The 14,412-nt window shown below is 35.1% G+C and overlaps 1 protein-coding gene across 1 annotated transcript in view; it reads right to left on the reverse strand.

Annotated features, from left to right (window-relative positions):
- USH2A (usherin) overlaps nucleotides 1-14,412 on the reverse strand; it is a 717,315-nt gene that overhangs the window by 371,042 nt on the left and 331,861 nt on the right. The gene's annotated exons all lie outside the window — the stretch shown is intronic.

Here is a 14,412-nt window from a genome sequence, read left to right on the forward strand (position 1 = left end):
AACTGATTCAGTAATCCATCTCTACAGAAGCGATTAGGCCCTTCAAGGGCAATGTAATGGATCAATGGATTCAAACAATTGCAGGTATGTATACAAATCTGAGTTGAGGAAATGCAGAGTGGGGGAACCCTGAAAACACAAGACCACTGTTTGTCAGGGCCCCTTAGCAACAACATCTTGTTTTCCATTTGCTTGATTGCATCATTTGCATGAGATCAAACACAGGGAGTTGTAGACAGGGAAAAACAGATCACTCTAATATGCATTAGAAATGGATCCACAGGCATCATCCTGAGACACGTTACACGGAAATGCATCCCAGTGCATGGAAACCTCACCGATTACTGTCAAGCAAACTATAATTTACAATACTGGCCATGAATTATATGCTATTTTACGATTGATTTCATGCTGTTGTTCAGAGAATTTCATTGATCTCAATTTATAAAATGAACCAATAAGTAGGCAATGATTTTCTTTTAACTCCTGGCATAAACGGAGGAATTTATATCTTATTGGTTTCTCCCATTAGAAAATTAAAAAGCAGTTCTTGCCTCTTTATTATCTTATATATGTTATCTAGTTGTTTTTCTGACAACCTCCTAGTATCTTTTTGTGCATGAAAAATACAGCTTTACCGCAATTTCCCTTTCTCCTCTCTGTGCATCCTTCCCACAAATCGTCACCAGGATCTTTACAAATGTTGGAAAATTCTAGGTAGCCACTGACCACATCTTCTGTCATTTGGTATTCGAGCTTGAGAACGACTGCTAGGTTATGGTTCAGTGAGAACACATCTTGGGTGGCAGACCTAAGTAAGGTGGTGTGTTTTCCACAGATGCCTGGAAAGCAATGAGCTATGCCAGAACGCATGTGGGATGTCAGGTTGCATTCATCTCTGCCATGGTGTATCCCTTGCTTCACAATTGCTTGCTCAGCCTTTTGATTCCCGAAAATCAGATTCTGACCTTATAATTAATAAAAACGGAAGCTCTCTTCAGCCTGAACATCATTGCTCCCCTGCTCTCTGTAGAAGCCTAGACTTACACCATGCTTCTCTTCGGCCAGGTGAGCAGGGAACCACCACTAATCTCCTGCACTGTGCTTTCAGCCTACTTTGCAGACCTGGAATCACTTTGCCCTGAGAAGTACTCATATATACAACTGTGCCCAAACTACATTACTAGACTAAACAAATTTTCTGTTTCTCCTTCTGATATTTTCCACTCCGTCAGAGAAATCTACATCTCCCTCTTTCATCAAAATCTTGTCCATTGGCACCAGGGTAACTCAGTCGGTTAAGTGCCTGACTCTTGATCTCTGCTCAAGTCATGATCTCATGGTTCATGAGTTCAAGCCCCACATCCCGCTCTGATGTTGATGGTGTGGAGCCTGGTTGGGAGTCTGTCTCTCCTTCTCTCTGCCCCTCCCCCACTCATGCACGTGCTCTCTCAGTCTCACTCTCTCTCAAAATAAATAAAAAAACTTAAAAAAAAAAACTAAAAAAAAATCTTGTCCAAAGTTTGTATTACCCATGGAGCACCTCCCAATTCTCCCCAGTGTGTGCACAGTATGCCCTCTATTTCGCTACAATCTTAACAAATCTCCCTTGTAAACACCATCATACCAGTCCTAAGTTTTCATGGTGTGATAAGTGTTACAAGTTCTTTGAGAACAAGGATGTATCTTCCTCCAGGCATCCCCTATGACTTCTAATACTTTGGACCCTTCTGGTGGTTGGATAGTAAAAGCTTTCACTGCAATAACAAAACCAATGGCAAGGAAATCCTGGTCTTTCCATCAGGAGAGCAGCGTGTGGTGGGGGAGCCCAGCCTGCTGGGAGTTGTCAGTCACTACTTTGGGGGAAAAAAAGAAGGAGCCATTACTGTCAGTTGTGATAATAAGGGACAACGCTTCCTCATTTTCCTCTTTTCTTCTTTGGCTGGTTAGAACAAAAGGCTTGCATGCAAAACCCCTTAGGCTGACAGCATTCTTATCCACCTGTCTTCCAGTCTCGCTTCCAGAGCATGTCTAATACTCAATTTGTTATACGCTATAGTGTATTGAGCTCAAGTTTGTTTTCCTTGGTTACTTTAATAATATAACCCTACTGCAGTCCCTTCTTCTCTCTCTCTCTCTCTCTCTCTCGTTACACACACACACACACACACACACACACACACACACACACACACACACACTAACATACCACCCACTCCTCTATCTTGCCTCTGGATAGGGAGAGATATAGAATTAGGGAGTCAGTAACTGGCATCTAATTTTCATAAATGCTTTCAACACCCAAACCAGTGAAGAGAATTGAAATAACTTTCCAGGAATATTATCTAAACAAATTTAAGTCCTATAACTTAGCTAAAAATTTCTCGTAGAATTGGAAGATTTCCCACCCAACTTAGGTAGACATTTGCTACTATCATATTCTTTAATAATCTCAGGAATCAGTTAATATATTGTAAGACAAAACTCTACCTATGTGACATATTGTTAAACAACAGAAGTTAATGAGCCATAATGAGAATAATGATAAGTGTGTAGCTACCTGCAGCAGGAAAAGAATAAATTTATGGATCCACACTCCTTGCAAAATATGATATTGAAAGTAAGATGTCATTAATTTAGTAACAACGATGGCTATAACACTGACTATTTACTGTTTGCCAGGCACCGTTAAATACATTTTAGACTCCCTCGTTTATTTTAAGTCTCAAAATAACTCTGAAACAGGGACTGTTATTCCCAAAGTACAGATAACAAAATTTCAGCCCAAAGAGATCTGCTGTGGAAGACCCTGTGAAAGGATCAAAGGCCACCTGAGTTCAGTCTGAAAGCAGTGCAGGGGGATTTCAGTTGGAGGTGCTCATGACCAGACCATGTTTATTTCACAAAACGGGCTCCTTCCCATTCACACCCTGAGCCACCAGCTTAGTAAAGTATTGCCTGAGAATGGTTTTCAGTGGTACCCATCATCAATTCTTAAATCATTCAAAATATGACTTGAATAATTTCTCCAACCTAGCTCTATACCGGACACTGTGTAATAGAAGTACTGAGTATCATGGAATGATTTTGTTATAAAAATATTTTCTTGCTCTCATAATTACAGAGATTTGTAAAAGATCACCTGTTTAATTCATCATAAAATGCCTGGAAATTTAATTTGGAAGTATATGCTGAGAAAATTGTCCGTGCATATAAGAAAAGAACATGTAAAATGAACACAATGGGTTTTCAGAACTGAAGTTGTAATGTTAGGGTATAAATAAATATCCTATTAAAATTATGCTTCTACATCAACTTCTGAAAATACAATGCATCATAAGCAATAATTGTGTATATAGAAGCTGGAGAAGTCTTCAATGTCATAGTCACAAGAATTTTGGCTCATTATAAGACTTACTGAATTGTCTATCCTTGAACCATTTCCATATATTGACAGACTTTTCTGTTTTAAAACAATAATTTTCAATGAATGGTCTGTTGACATTCCTCCAGGATAAACACGTGAATTATAAATGTTCACACTATGATAATGTCTAACTCTTCATTCCTGAAATAATATTTTACTGATGATTTTAAATAAAGTAATTACCTGTGATGGTTAATTTTATGTGTCAACCTGGCTAGGCTATGATGTCCACTGGCTTGGGCAAACACCAATCTAGATGTTGCTGTGATTAAAAGTTAATAACCACTTGACTTTAAGTAAGGCAAATCACCCCCCACAATGAGGGTGAGCCTCGTCCAGTCAGTTGAAGGCTCTAAGAGCAAAGGCTGATGTGTCCCAAGTAAGAAGAACTTCTGCTGCAAGACTGAATCACAGAAATTCTGCCTGTTTCTAGCCTGCTGGTATGTTTTGAAGATTTTAGACTCAAGACTCCCACCTGCTGACCAGACTGACAGATTTCAGATTTTAGATTTGCCAGCCCCCACAATCATGTGAGCCAATTCCTGAAAATAAAAATAAAAATTCTCCTTTCATTTTCACCCTCTCACTCTAATATAACATTTTTGGAACTTCATAAATGGAGGACCTTATTTTGAGTGTTAGGGATATATATAGAGATTTCTCTGGGTGTGTCTGACATGTGGTTGGCCAACCACCTTGCATGAAAACTGAAAACTGTCATTCTTGGCACAAGGGGCAAGTTTAGCACTCATGGAAGGAAGGAACATATCTGGGTATACTCTTGATTCAGATATACCTGTGAATTTCAGGACAATTCCTGAGACAGTCTAACAGAAGATTGCTTGTGTTGAGAGCTGGGAAACATTTTGGAACATTTGCTCCTGATGCTCAGATATGATGGTGTTTGTCCAGAGCAAGGCCATGGGTATGCTCTGTGGAGTGAGTGTGACACTTGACCAACTGGTGTCAAGCTTGATACTAAGTGCATATGAGAAAATCCAAATTACTCTCCAGAAATGCATGAGGATTGGTTCACAGAAGGCAGAGATCATCCACTAGCAGGTGAGGGTGATGAGCAAGTAAAATATTAGTATTAGAACTAAGGAGACTTATTGTATATTAAGATTTATGATATGTTGGAAAATCTGACATAAATCTATATCTATCTATATTCAACCATATATCCATCTGTCTATCCATCCATCCATTATTCCTTAATCTATATCCACTTCAGAGTATAATCAATGGCTGATCACTGTATCAAACCTTATTCTTTGTGACTCTGTATGTTTCTTAGATGGACAATGTCTTTAAGGCATGGATTCAGGGCAGGAAAGTGAAAAATGGTACACTTTACAGGTGACAGAGACAGGGTAACTGGACCTCCTTCTATCCCAACTTTCTCTAGAGTCTTTATTAAGAAGGGATGCTGCATTTTGAAAAATGCTTTTTCTGCATTTGACAAAATACAGCATCCCTTCTTAATAAAGACTCTAGAGAAAGTTGGGATAGAAGGAATCTACTTAAACATCATAAAAGCCATCTATGAGAAGCCTTTAGCTAACATCTTTTGTCTTGTTTTAATGTGTTTATTTATTTTGAAAGAGAGAGAGTGGGGGAGAAGAGAGAGAGAGGGAGAAAGTGAATCCCAAGCAGGCTCCGTACTCAGCTCAGAATGCAATATGGGGCTCAATCTCAAGACCGTGAGATCATGACCTGAGCTGATATCAAGAGTCTGACGCTTAACTGACTGAGCCACCCAGGCACCCCCTCTTTTGTCCCTTTGTATAACCCCAAACCAACAATATCCCTGTTCCCTCTCACAGACTGTTGAAAACAAATAAAAAACCAAATCAAACAAAAATAAAAAAAGAAACCAAAATAGAGTAAGATATGGTCATTGACCTTGAGGAAAGAAATTAACAAAACTTCATTTGAGTAGTAAGAGATAGACAGATGGATAGATACATGCATACCTTAACTATGGTTTACAAAAGTTAGTACATATGGTATGATAATGTAGATGTGAGAGAATGTATCTGAATCCACAACTGTCTGATTGTATCTAACACATCAGAAGTACACATGAATGTTACATATAGATGTAAATCATTTAGAACAATGACTCAGTGCCCCATATAATAGTGTTACTTGTTTGTTAATTAAAAATATTGTTAATAATAATGATTATGCCCTGATTTATACAATAATTTGCTTTTTCCTAAATTTTTCATCCCTAGTCTTTTTTTAGATTTGGGGTTAACTATATGTAGGCACATGGTAAAAAATACAACTAGTAAAATACAAAAAAAGTACAAAATGAAAACCAAACATTTTTCTCACGTTTCCAGTGCTTTAAAATTGCAAACACTGGGCTAAGAGGCTCTGATACATGTGAGATGGCCATGATGGGTTTCAGCAATGAAGCTGGCATTAGGTGTACCTAATCTGGTTACTAACCAACCATATAATCAATTTACTTTTTTTTTTAAACGTAGCTGCTAAGACCCATTATAGAAGCAGGCAAAAGTTTAAATACCGTTGGATGACACTATGGTGAAAGGAAACAAAAAGAGAAAGAAGAAATCACTAAAGACTTGGGTTCGAGTCTAGAGTCTTTTTTTTTTAATGTTTATTTTTGAGAGACAGAGGCAGAAAGAAAGGAGGACAGAGGATCTGAAGTGGGCTCTGTGCTGACAGCAGAGAGCCTGGTATAGGGCTCAAACTTAATGAACCGTGAGATCATTACCTGAGCCAAAGTAGGATGCTTAACCAACTGAGCCACCCAGGTGCCCCACTGAGTTTAGAGTCTTGATTAGTGTGAACATCACTTGAGTCACTGTTACTTCATTCATTAAAAGGAATTTATATCATTTTTAAATCTCGAAGGGAAAATAAGATAAATAGCCATAAGAACATTTTATAAAGAAGAATTTATCACACAGGTAAGAGGTAACAATTTTAAACCATTATCAAAAACAAGAGAGCCTGATTCTTTACATTTAGATGTTATTCCTATTAACTAATGCTCATAAATACTGGGAATAATGTGCTTTTAAAGTATTTATCATGTAATTAGGTAAAACTCAGTATGTATGTATGTATGTATGTATGTATGTATGTATGTATATATTTAACTAAGTCGAAAACATGTGGTCACTTTCTTATGAAAGGAAGCATGTATATTTGATTTCATGTACACATTCAGATACAGCTTTTTGTCATTTATTTATTTACTTCACAAGTATTTGCCAAGCATCTGCCATGTGCATCTATTATATGATTTATATGCTGAGATACAGCAGATAACAAGATTCATATAAGATATTTTCTTTTGAACTACGCATTGCTCTGGCTTATGTTTTCCAAATGTCAGAGATCCTGTATTTTATCTGGTATAGATATATATGGAGTACTAATGATTCTAAACCACTTTAATTTCTATAACTTCAATAAGTTAAAGTATAAAATGGTAAATGGTTTGAGAAGAATATTTGTGCAAAGTTGCAAATTATAAACTATGTCCTATGATAGAAACTGAATTATGTGTAAGAACTAATTTAGGAAGAACTAAAGTTTCACTGATTAACAACAAATTACAATGAGAATATTAGCACCAAAATAATTATAGACACAAAATTGAGGATAATGCAGTATTAGCATTAATAATTTACTATTAGCCCCCCAAATGCTCATATTTCCAGGCTCTCCACTTTTTATATTTCATAGCAACTCACATATACAAATAAGTCATAAAAGAATTGATATAATACAAACCCGGGTATTTGTTCACTTACGCTACCATACCCACCAGATAGAGAGAAATTAATATATATCCATTTAAGTTTTCTTAGAGCAAACATCTTTCTGCCTCTTTATGTTTGGTAAATAGCCCTAATGTCATTGAAATTGTAACAAACTTTTCTTAGACCTGCCATAGTAGTGATTTTACAAGATTTTTATTTCTTTATTTACAGTCTAAAGCGCTCCTTAAATACTTTTATTAACATTTGGTTAATGTTAACTATTTATGGGCTAATTTTATTTAGGCACATCTTTTAAAATAGTATCTTGTTTACAGTGATAGAGTGGACTACAGCTGCCATTAAAGCAAAATAATTTTAAAAATGGAAGCTGAACTTCAATTTATAAAGTGTTTTCTTCCGTGGAAAAATTCTATAGATGCTGAATTTGAGAAATATCTACTCAAAAGTTTGTTGGAGTTCAGTTAATACTAAAGGTATATAGCATTATGGAAAACATTTATTTGATTTATATTTTAAAAACCAAGCTTAACTTTATAGCAGTGATTCAGCTGAGGGGGAAAATCTCTTAAAATTATCTATATAGTCTTTTCAACACCCAGAGTTCCAACCTAATAGAATTTATGACCGGCATCCTCTTGATTTTTGCATAATAGAGCTACACAAGTGGCAGAAAGTGACTTTCTAATCTCCCTACATGAAATAGATATTCAAATACCTGCATGTTTGGTAGCATATCCCTAGGAGTTGCTGGGCTTGTACATTTCCACGACACAGTGGGAAAAAAAATAGAAAGGGCAATGGAACAATATCATCTTCACGAAATAGCCTTTAAAAGTTGGGATATGTAAGATAAACTTGCCTAAACTCTATTGGATTTTTTTTTTTTTTTGACTCAGAACTCTTTTTCTCCTGTTCTAGGTTTGAATGCAGCCAGATAAGTAAACACATGGATGGACTTTTTAGTCAAGCAAATGGGAAGCCTTTATCTATCGTAAGTCATTTACTAACATTCCTCTAAAGTTTTCTACTCAGAATAAAAAAGGAATTTTATTTTGCAAATATGTGCAGTCTTTTGTTTGTGATTATACAGAATTTAATTACATAACTACTTGGCATGTTTAAAATAACTGATCAACTTTTAACATATTTTAATATAATCAAAGAAATCCTATTTGTAGCTATGAAATGGTATCTCTCAGACATTTTGTATAAATTGTGTGGTTAGAAGCTTTGCAGTAGTCTGGTGCTGTGCAATACAGAGAACTGGGATGCAAATATTTACCCGATATATGTCAAGCATTGAGACACATGTCACTTCTCTGATACCAATCGACTTAGGTCTGGCTGTCAGTCTCAGATAAATTACTCTATCTCTGAACATCCCTCTGAATACCAGTTGGCAATCTGGCAAATTCTCCACATAATAATATATAGTTTTCACATACCTGAAAAAAATTTCCTCATTTATTCATTCTGAAACAATCTTTATCATTGTCCTACTATATACATATATCCTTCCATTTCTTCTGGGTAGAAGATGAAAGATACAGTTCCTGCCCTCAAGGGATGCAATCTAGTGAGGAAGATTACTCAGTCAACCAGTAATTCTAGCAGTGCTTGCTCAACGATATGAGAGGTTGGAGAGAAACATGGAGAGAAAAATTGTAAGCTACATATGTCTACATGCACCAGGACAGTTCTTAATCAAACCCTACTGTATTGTCCCAGCCTCAGAACAATCGATAAAGATGCATGAATGGATAGGTAAATGAATAAGTGAAAGAATGAAGGAACCACAAATCAGCATTCTTGAAAATATTTTGTTCTCTTTAGGGTTTATTCTCCAAAAGAAATGAATGAATGAATGAATGAATGAATGAATGAATGAATGAATGAATGAAAAAACAAATATATCTGTTTATTTTCACTACTTTGGTGCACACTTGTAAATCACTGTAAATTATACCTACTGTTGTGGGCTGAACCGTATGCCTCCAAAATTCATACATTGAACCTGTAACCTTTAGTACCTCAGAATATGGCTGTATTTGGAGATAGGGTCTTTCAAGAGAGGATGAAGTTAAAATGAAGCCGTGAGTGTGGGCCCTAACCCAATGTGACCAACGTCCTTATAAGAAGAGGAAAGTTGGGCACACACAGACACCAGGGATGTACGTGTAGAGAGGAAAGACATGTGAGGATGCAGCCAGAAGGTGGCCATCTGCAAGTGAAGGAGAGAGGCCTCAGGAGAAACCAGACCTGCTGACACCTTGATGTGGGACTTCTAGCTTCCAGGACTGTGAAAGAATAAATTCCTGTTATTTAAGCCACCCAGTCTGATATTTTGTCATGGCAGCTCCAGCAAACTACCATTGCTGTGAGTGGTTTAAAAGAATATATTATTCTTTCCTGTCAATGGTTAATTGAAACAGGGATGTGATGCAGTCATGTAGCGGTACGGTCATAAAAACTACAGTTTACATTGCATAACTTTTCACTATGGACTTTAAGGAAATAGCCCCTTTCCTAGCAATACTACACTCTGCAGACCTATATTTTCTGCATTTATCTCTTCAATTTCTGAGTGTACAATATTAGACAGTTCCCATTTAAAATCAGGCTTGCTTTAAATGTTAAAAACTTAAAGCTAACAATAGAATGAGACATTTTAATTGACATGTTGTCTTTAAGAACACATTGATAATGTGATGAAGATATGAATGTTGTATTAATATTTTGACACCATTGAATATTATTAATAACGTAATGACATTCCCCACCGTTCTTTTCTTTTAAACTTATCTAGTTGAGATTTGGGATTTGGGATTCAGAAAATTAGTCGAGAAACAAAATTTTAATCCTAGCTGTGCCATGAACTAACTTTATGATCCCGGGCAAGTCAATTAAGTTTCAGAATCTCTATTTTCTCACCTACCAAATGGGAATAAAGTTGTTTAACCTTTATACATCACTGGGTCATTTAAAATGTTATAGAAGCGATACATGTGAAAGTATTTTGCAACTGTAATTTACCACAGAAAAAAATTACAGGAGATTTTTATCTGTTATTGGGGGTGAGAAAAGTTTACTTCAGCTTTTCTAAGGAAGAATCTATGAAGGAAAGTATTTCTTTATTTGTATTAGCAAAACTGACTTCATTTAAAAAACTACCATATATGAAATAAAAAAAAAAAAAATCCAAATTATAAAAATAGGAAATAGGAACTATAATACAGTTTCCATGCAAGTGTTAAGCATTTTAAATGTATATTTTAAAATATTTTCAAAATGGAAAGAAGAATATGTCCCTTTAAATAATTCACAAAAACATTTGGAGAATTTTAAGGAATTAGAAACACATACACACACACAATGTTATATAAAAGGATGGTAAAATTGCAGTGTTGTTTATAACAAAAAAATGAGAAATAATCCAAATATTGTAATGATTTAAATATATTGTGAAATATTTTCAAATGCTGTACAGTCATTTAAAGCCTGATTTCGAAAATAATTTAGTAATTTGGTAGTATGATCACCCTATATCATAAAGTGGTAAAAGATCGTAAAACAGCCTGACCCAAATTGTATGTATATATCTGTGCATCAATTAATAAAAGATCATAGAATGGTGAATATACAAGTTGAAATGCAATTAGTGATTGGTCTGGTGGGTGAAAATGTGGACAATTTTTATTTTTATTTTCAAGGTTTTTTTTTTCCCCAAATTTTCTTTTGCACTTAGAATTTACCATTTTGTGATAATTTTGTTTTTAAATTGTACTTACTTTTGAACAGATACCTTAATACACAGGCATGGTACACAAGCTAAAAAATACAAAACATCCCATGTGAACATCAAGTCTCCCTCAATCCTTGTTTCCAAGTTATCCATTTCCCTTCTAGGAGCTTAGTGTTTATTACAAATTTATGTATACCTCCAGAGGAAATCTAAGTATATAACCAAAAACACAAATATTAGGCTAAAGAATATACTTTCTGCACCAGTACTTTATGATACACTTTGAAGGTGCTACCCTTTTGGTAGGTATATGCTTATTAGATTAAATGAGCATATAATATATCTGGTGTGCATATTAGTTATTAGCCATAACTTGTGTAACTTGTCATCTATTAATGTTTATTAGGCTTTTTAATTTATATTTTATTTTACTGGCATGTATATGTGTATATGAGCAGATAAATTAGTAACTTTGGAATAACCTCAAGCACAAAAAAGTGTAAAAGTCAGCAAGATCTTTGGGATGCTACTTGTTGCTATTTTTTAATTATTTTTATTAGCGTTATACACCCATTAGACTTAAACTAGTGACAGGAACAAAGGATAAGACTATTTATAACTCAATCTTCAACAATTCTTTTTGTGATGGGAAACCAGTAGGTGATATTTTTTAAAAATATATTTTCATAAAATACAGATGAATGGAGATAGGCTATTTACACTTTTTAGACTTTAGCTACAAAAATGATATCATGAGTGGAATGCACTGCTAATGGCATTAGCTCTGGAATGATGTTCTAATGCAGATGATAAAAATCAAGGAATGAAGGAGGGCACCTGTGATGAGCACTGGGTGTCGTATGTAAGTGATGAATCACTAGATTCTACACATGTAATTAGTATTGCAGTGTATGTTAACTGGAATTCAAATAAAAACCTGAAAAAATCAAGGAATGAATGGTCTCAATACAAAAAAGGTAGAGGAATAGTCTAAACATTCATTTCTTATTTTGGAAAAGAAGACATGCACTGACAGGTTTGAGGGTTTCAACAACGAGAGGAACTAAATCAACAAAATAGAGATTCAGTTTTAAGAAAAGAGAAAATTTCAGGTAAATTTTTAAAAAGAAGGTAGACGGCAGAGTTGGGCAATTTCCTAGGACACGTATTTGTGAAATGCATTCAAATGAAAAATATGTATATATTTTAAGTTAGAATAAGCAAGGTTGATTCTAGTATTTGTAAATTTAACAACTTAGCCAAATTTTGGAATTATAACTGTCAACATTTGGAATGGTGTTCTAGCTCATAATGGTTTCTTCAGAGGCTATTTTTTTTTCTTTCTCTTCTTTTAGTAGCCAGATTCTGACCCTTTGCCCCAAACCTGGACAGATGATCCAAGACTGAACAATAAACATCCTTCCTCAATATTTCTCAATCTGTTGTTGAAGAGATTGCCCAGCCAGTAGGGTAAGAACTCATAGTTACTGCTCATCATGCTTTCTAGTCTATGGAGAAAGCCCAAATGTTACAATAGAGAATAGTTCCCATTCCAGAAAGAAACAAAGATGAAATAGTTGGATTTCTATCATTTGCAGCTAAAATCCTCAGGAATCCAGACTCACGAATATATTTACTTTGTAAAACCACAAAGGAATAATAATCACTGCTTTTCAAGCATTCAAAGTTTTGCCATGGATAAAATATATTGTAAAAGACATTTCCAATTTAAGATAGATATCAAGTGCATAGGTGAATGAAAAAAATTATTTCTAGTTTTATTATTGAGTCATTCCTTTACTAGAAGTAACCTAACCTTTCTTGGGTATTAATTTTATGTATCTGTGATATAAAAATACTATTTTAAAAAAACTTTATAGTAGAGGCTAAAGTCTGGGATGGTGATACCTCCCGTTTTGGTTTTATTTTTCAGNATAAAAATATGAAGGGAATTTTATCCTTTAGGGAACTGAAAGTTTCATACAGACCTTCTGAACACAATAAAAATTTGACAAAAGTAAGATATGAGGAAAGACTATTTTGAGTTTAATCTCTGATTCCTTTTTTCTTCTTACATATCTAATATAACTAAACTCCCCCAAATATCTCTGAGGTCTGTGTACTGGCCAGTTCTCTATATCATTTATGACTTGAAAGGCTTCATCCCTCTCTGCCTTTATTTTTAGAGAAAGGGCATCCTAATAATCTGAGAATGTAGAGTCTGTTAACAGTGGTATTCTCTTATAGTTTGCTGAATTTCCTAAATCGGATAGAGAGACAATGACACTAAAGCTTATCCAGATGTGGTTTTACAATGATGTCACTAGGCTTTATTCCATAATCGAGGACCCTAAAAATATACAATTTTAAGCTTAGTATTGGCAATAAGGTTAATGGAAATCTGCACCAAGGGTAAATACTTTAGCAGACTGTGTCACTAGGAAATATTTAAACACCATTTAAAAGGATTTAAAATAAGACGATTTGATTGTATACTGACTAAAGCACAGAAATATAATACAATAGAGCTGTTAACAAATAAACATAATGCTTTTCTCTCCTCTTTTCCTCACCCTCGTCATCTGTATTGCTAAGTCCAATTAGCTTCTTACATTTAAAGTTCTAACTTACTTGCTTTTCCACCCACTGCATGGAGACAACAGCTGTGCAGGTCCAGCCATGATTATTTTGGAATAATGTCATTACTTTAATCATTTATTTTCCAAAACCCTCATGCTCTATATCTACTGTAAATCCTTCAGTCCTTCAATGGTTCTCCACTTCCTCAGAACAAAGTTCAAACATCTCAACATACCTAAAGCACCTTTGACAATTTAACCCTATCTTGCATTACAGTACTCTTGACCAGCTACCCAGGGCATTCAGTCATATTAAGCTAGGCTCTATTTAATTTTAATGAAATGCGCAGTGACAGCTCTGTGCCATTGACTATTCTGTCCAGGTCCTTAGGCTTGCCTGTTTCTCAGTTCTGAAACTACTCTACAGCCTGCAAAAATTCACTTCCTTAGGGACACTTCATCCTCCTGAGTACCTCTTTCTTTGCCCTCACATCTATCACAGAACTCACCACAGACTGGACAACATTCATTACATTTAATTGTGTCAATTTCTGTCTAAGCAATTGAACTGGAAATAGATAACTTCCAACCTTGTCTATAGTAGATGCTTGACAAGTATTTTCTAAATGAAATATGTAGTTTGGAGACACGTCTGAAGGGGATCCTTCACATGAAAAATCTTTACAATGATGTTACAATAATTTTATCATTTCTACAATGAATAGCACATGTTTGTTGATCATTTACTATGTTATGAAAGAGCTGTGGGCACCAGGCTAACCGTTTTTACGTGCATTATCACATTTAATTATCCCAGTAACTTCCCAAAGTAGATACTGCTTTTTCTATTTTACCAGGAAACCAGGGCTTAGTGCCTGAGTGATTTGGCCTCTCAAC

The sequence above is a fragment of the Crocuta crocuta genome, unplaced genomic scaffold (assembly GCF_008692635.1).
Source record: "Crocuta crocuta isolate KB4526 unplaced genomic scaffold, BGI_CrCroc_1.0 scaffold556, whole genome shotgun sequence".
In the NCBI taxonomy this organism is placed as follows: Eukaryota; Metazoa; Chordata; class Mammalia; order Carnivora; family Hyaenidae; genus Crocuta; species Crocuta crocuta.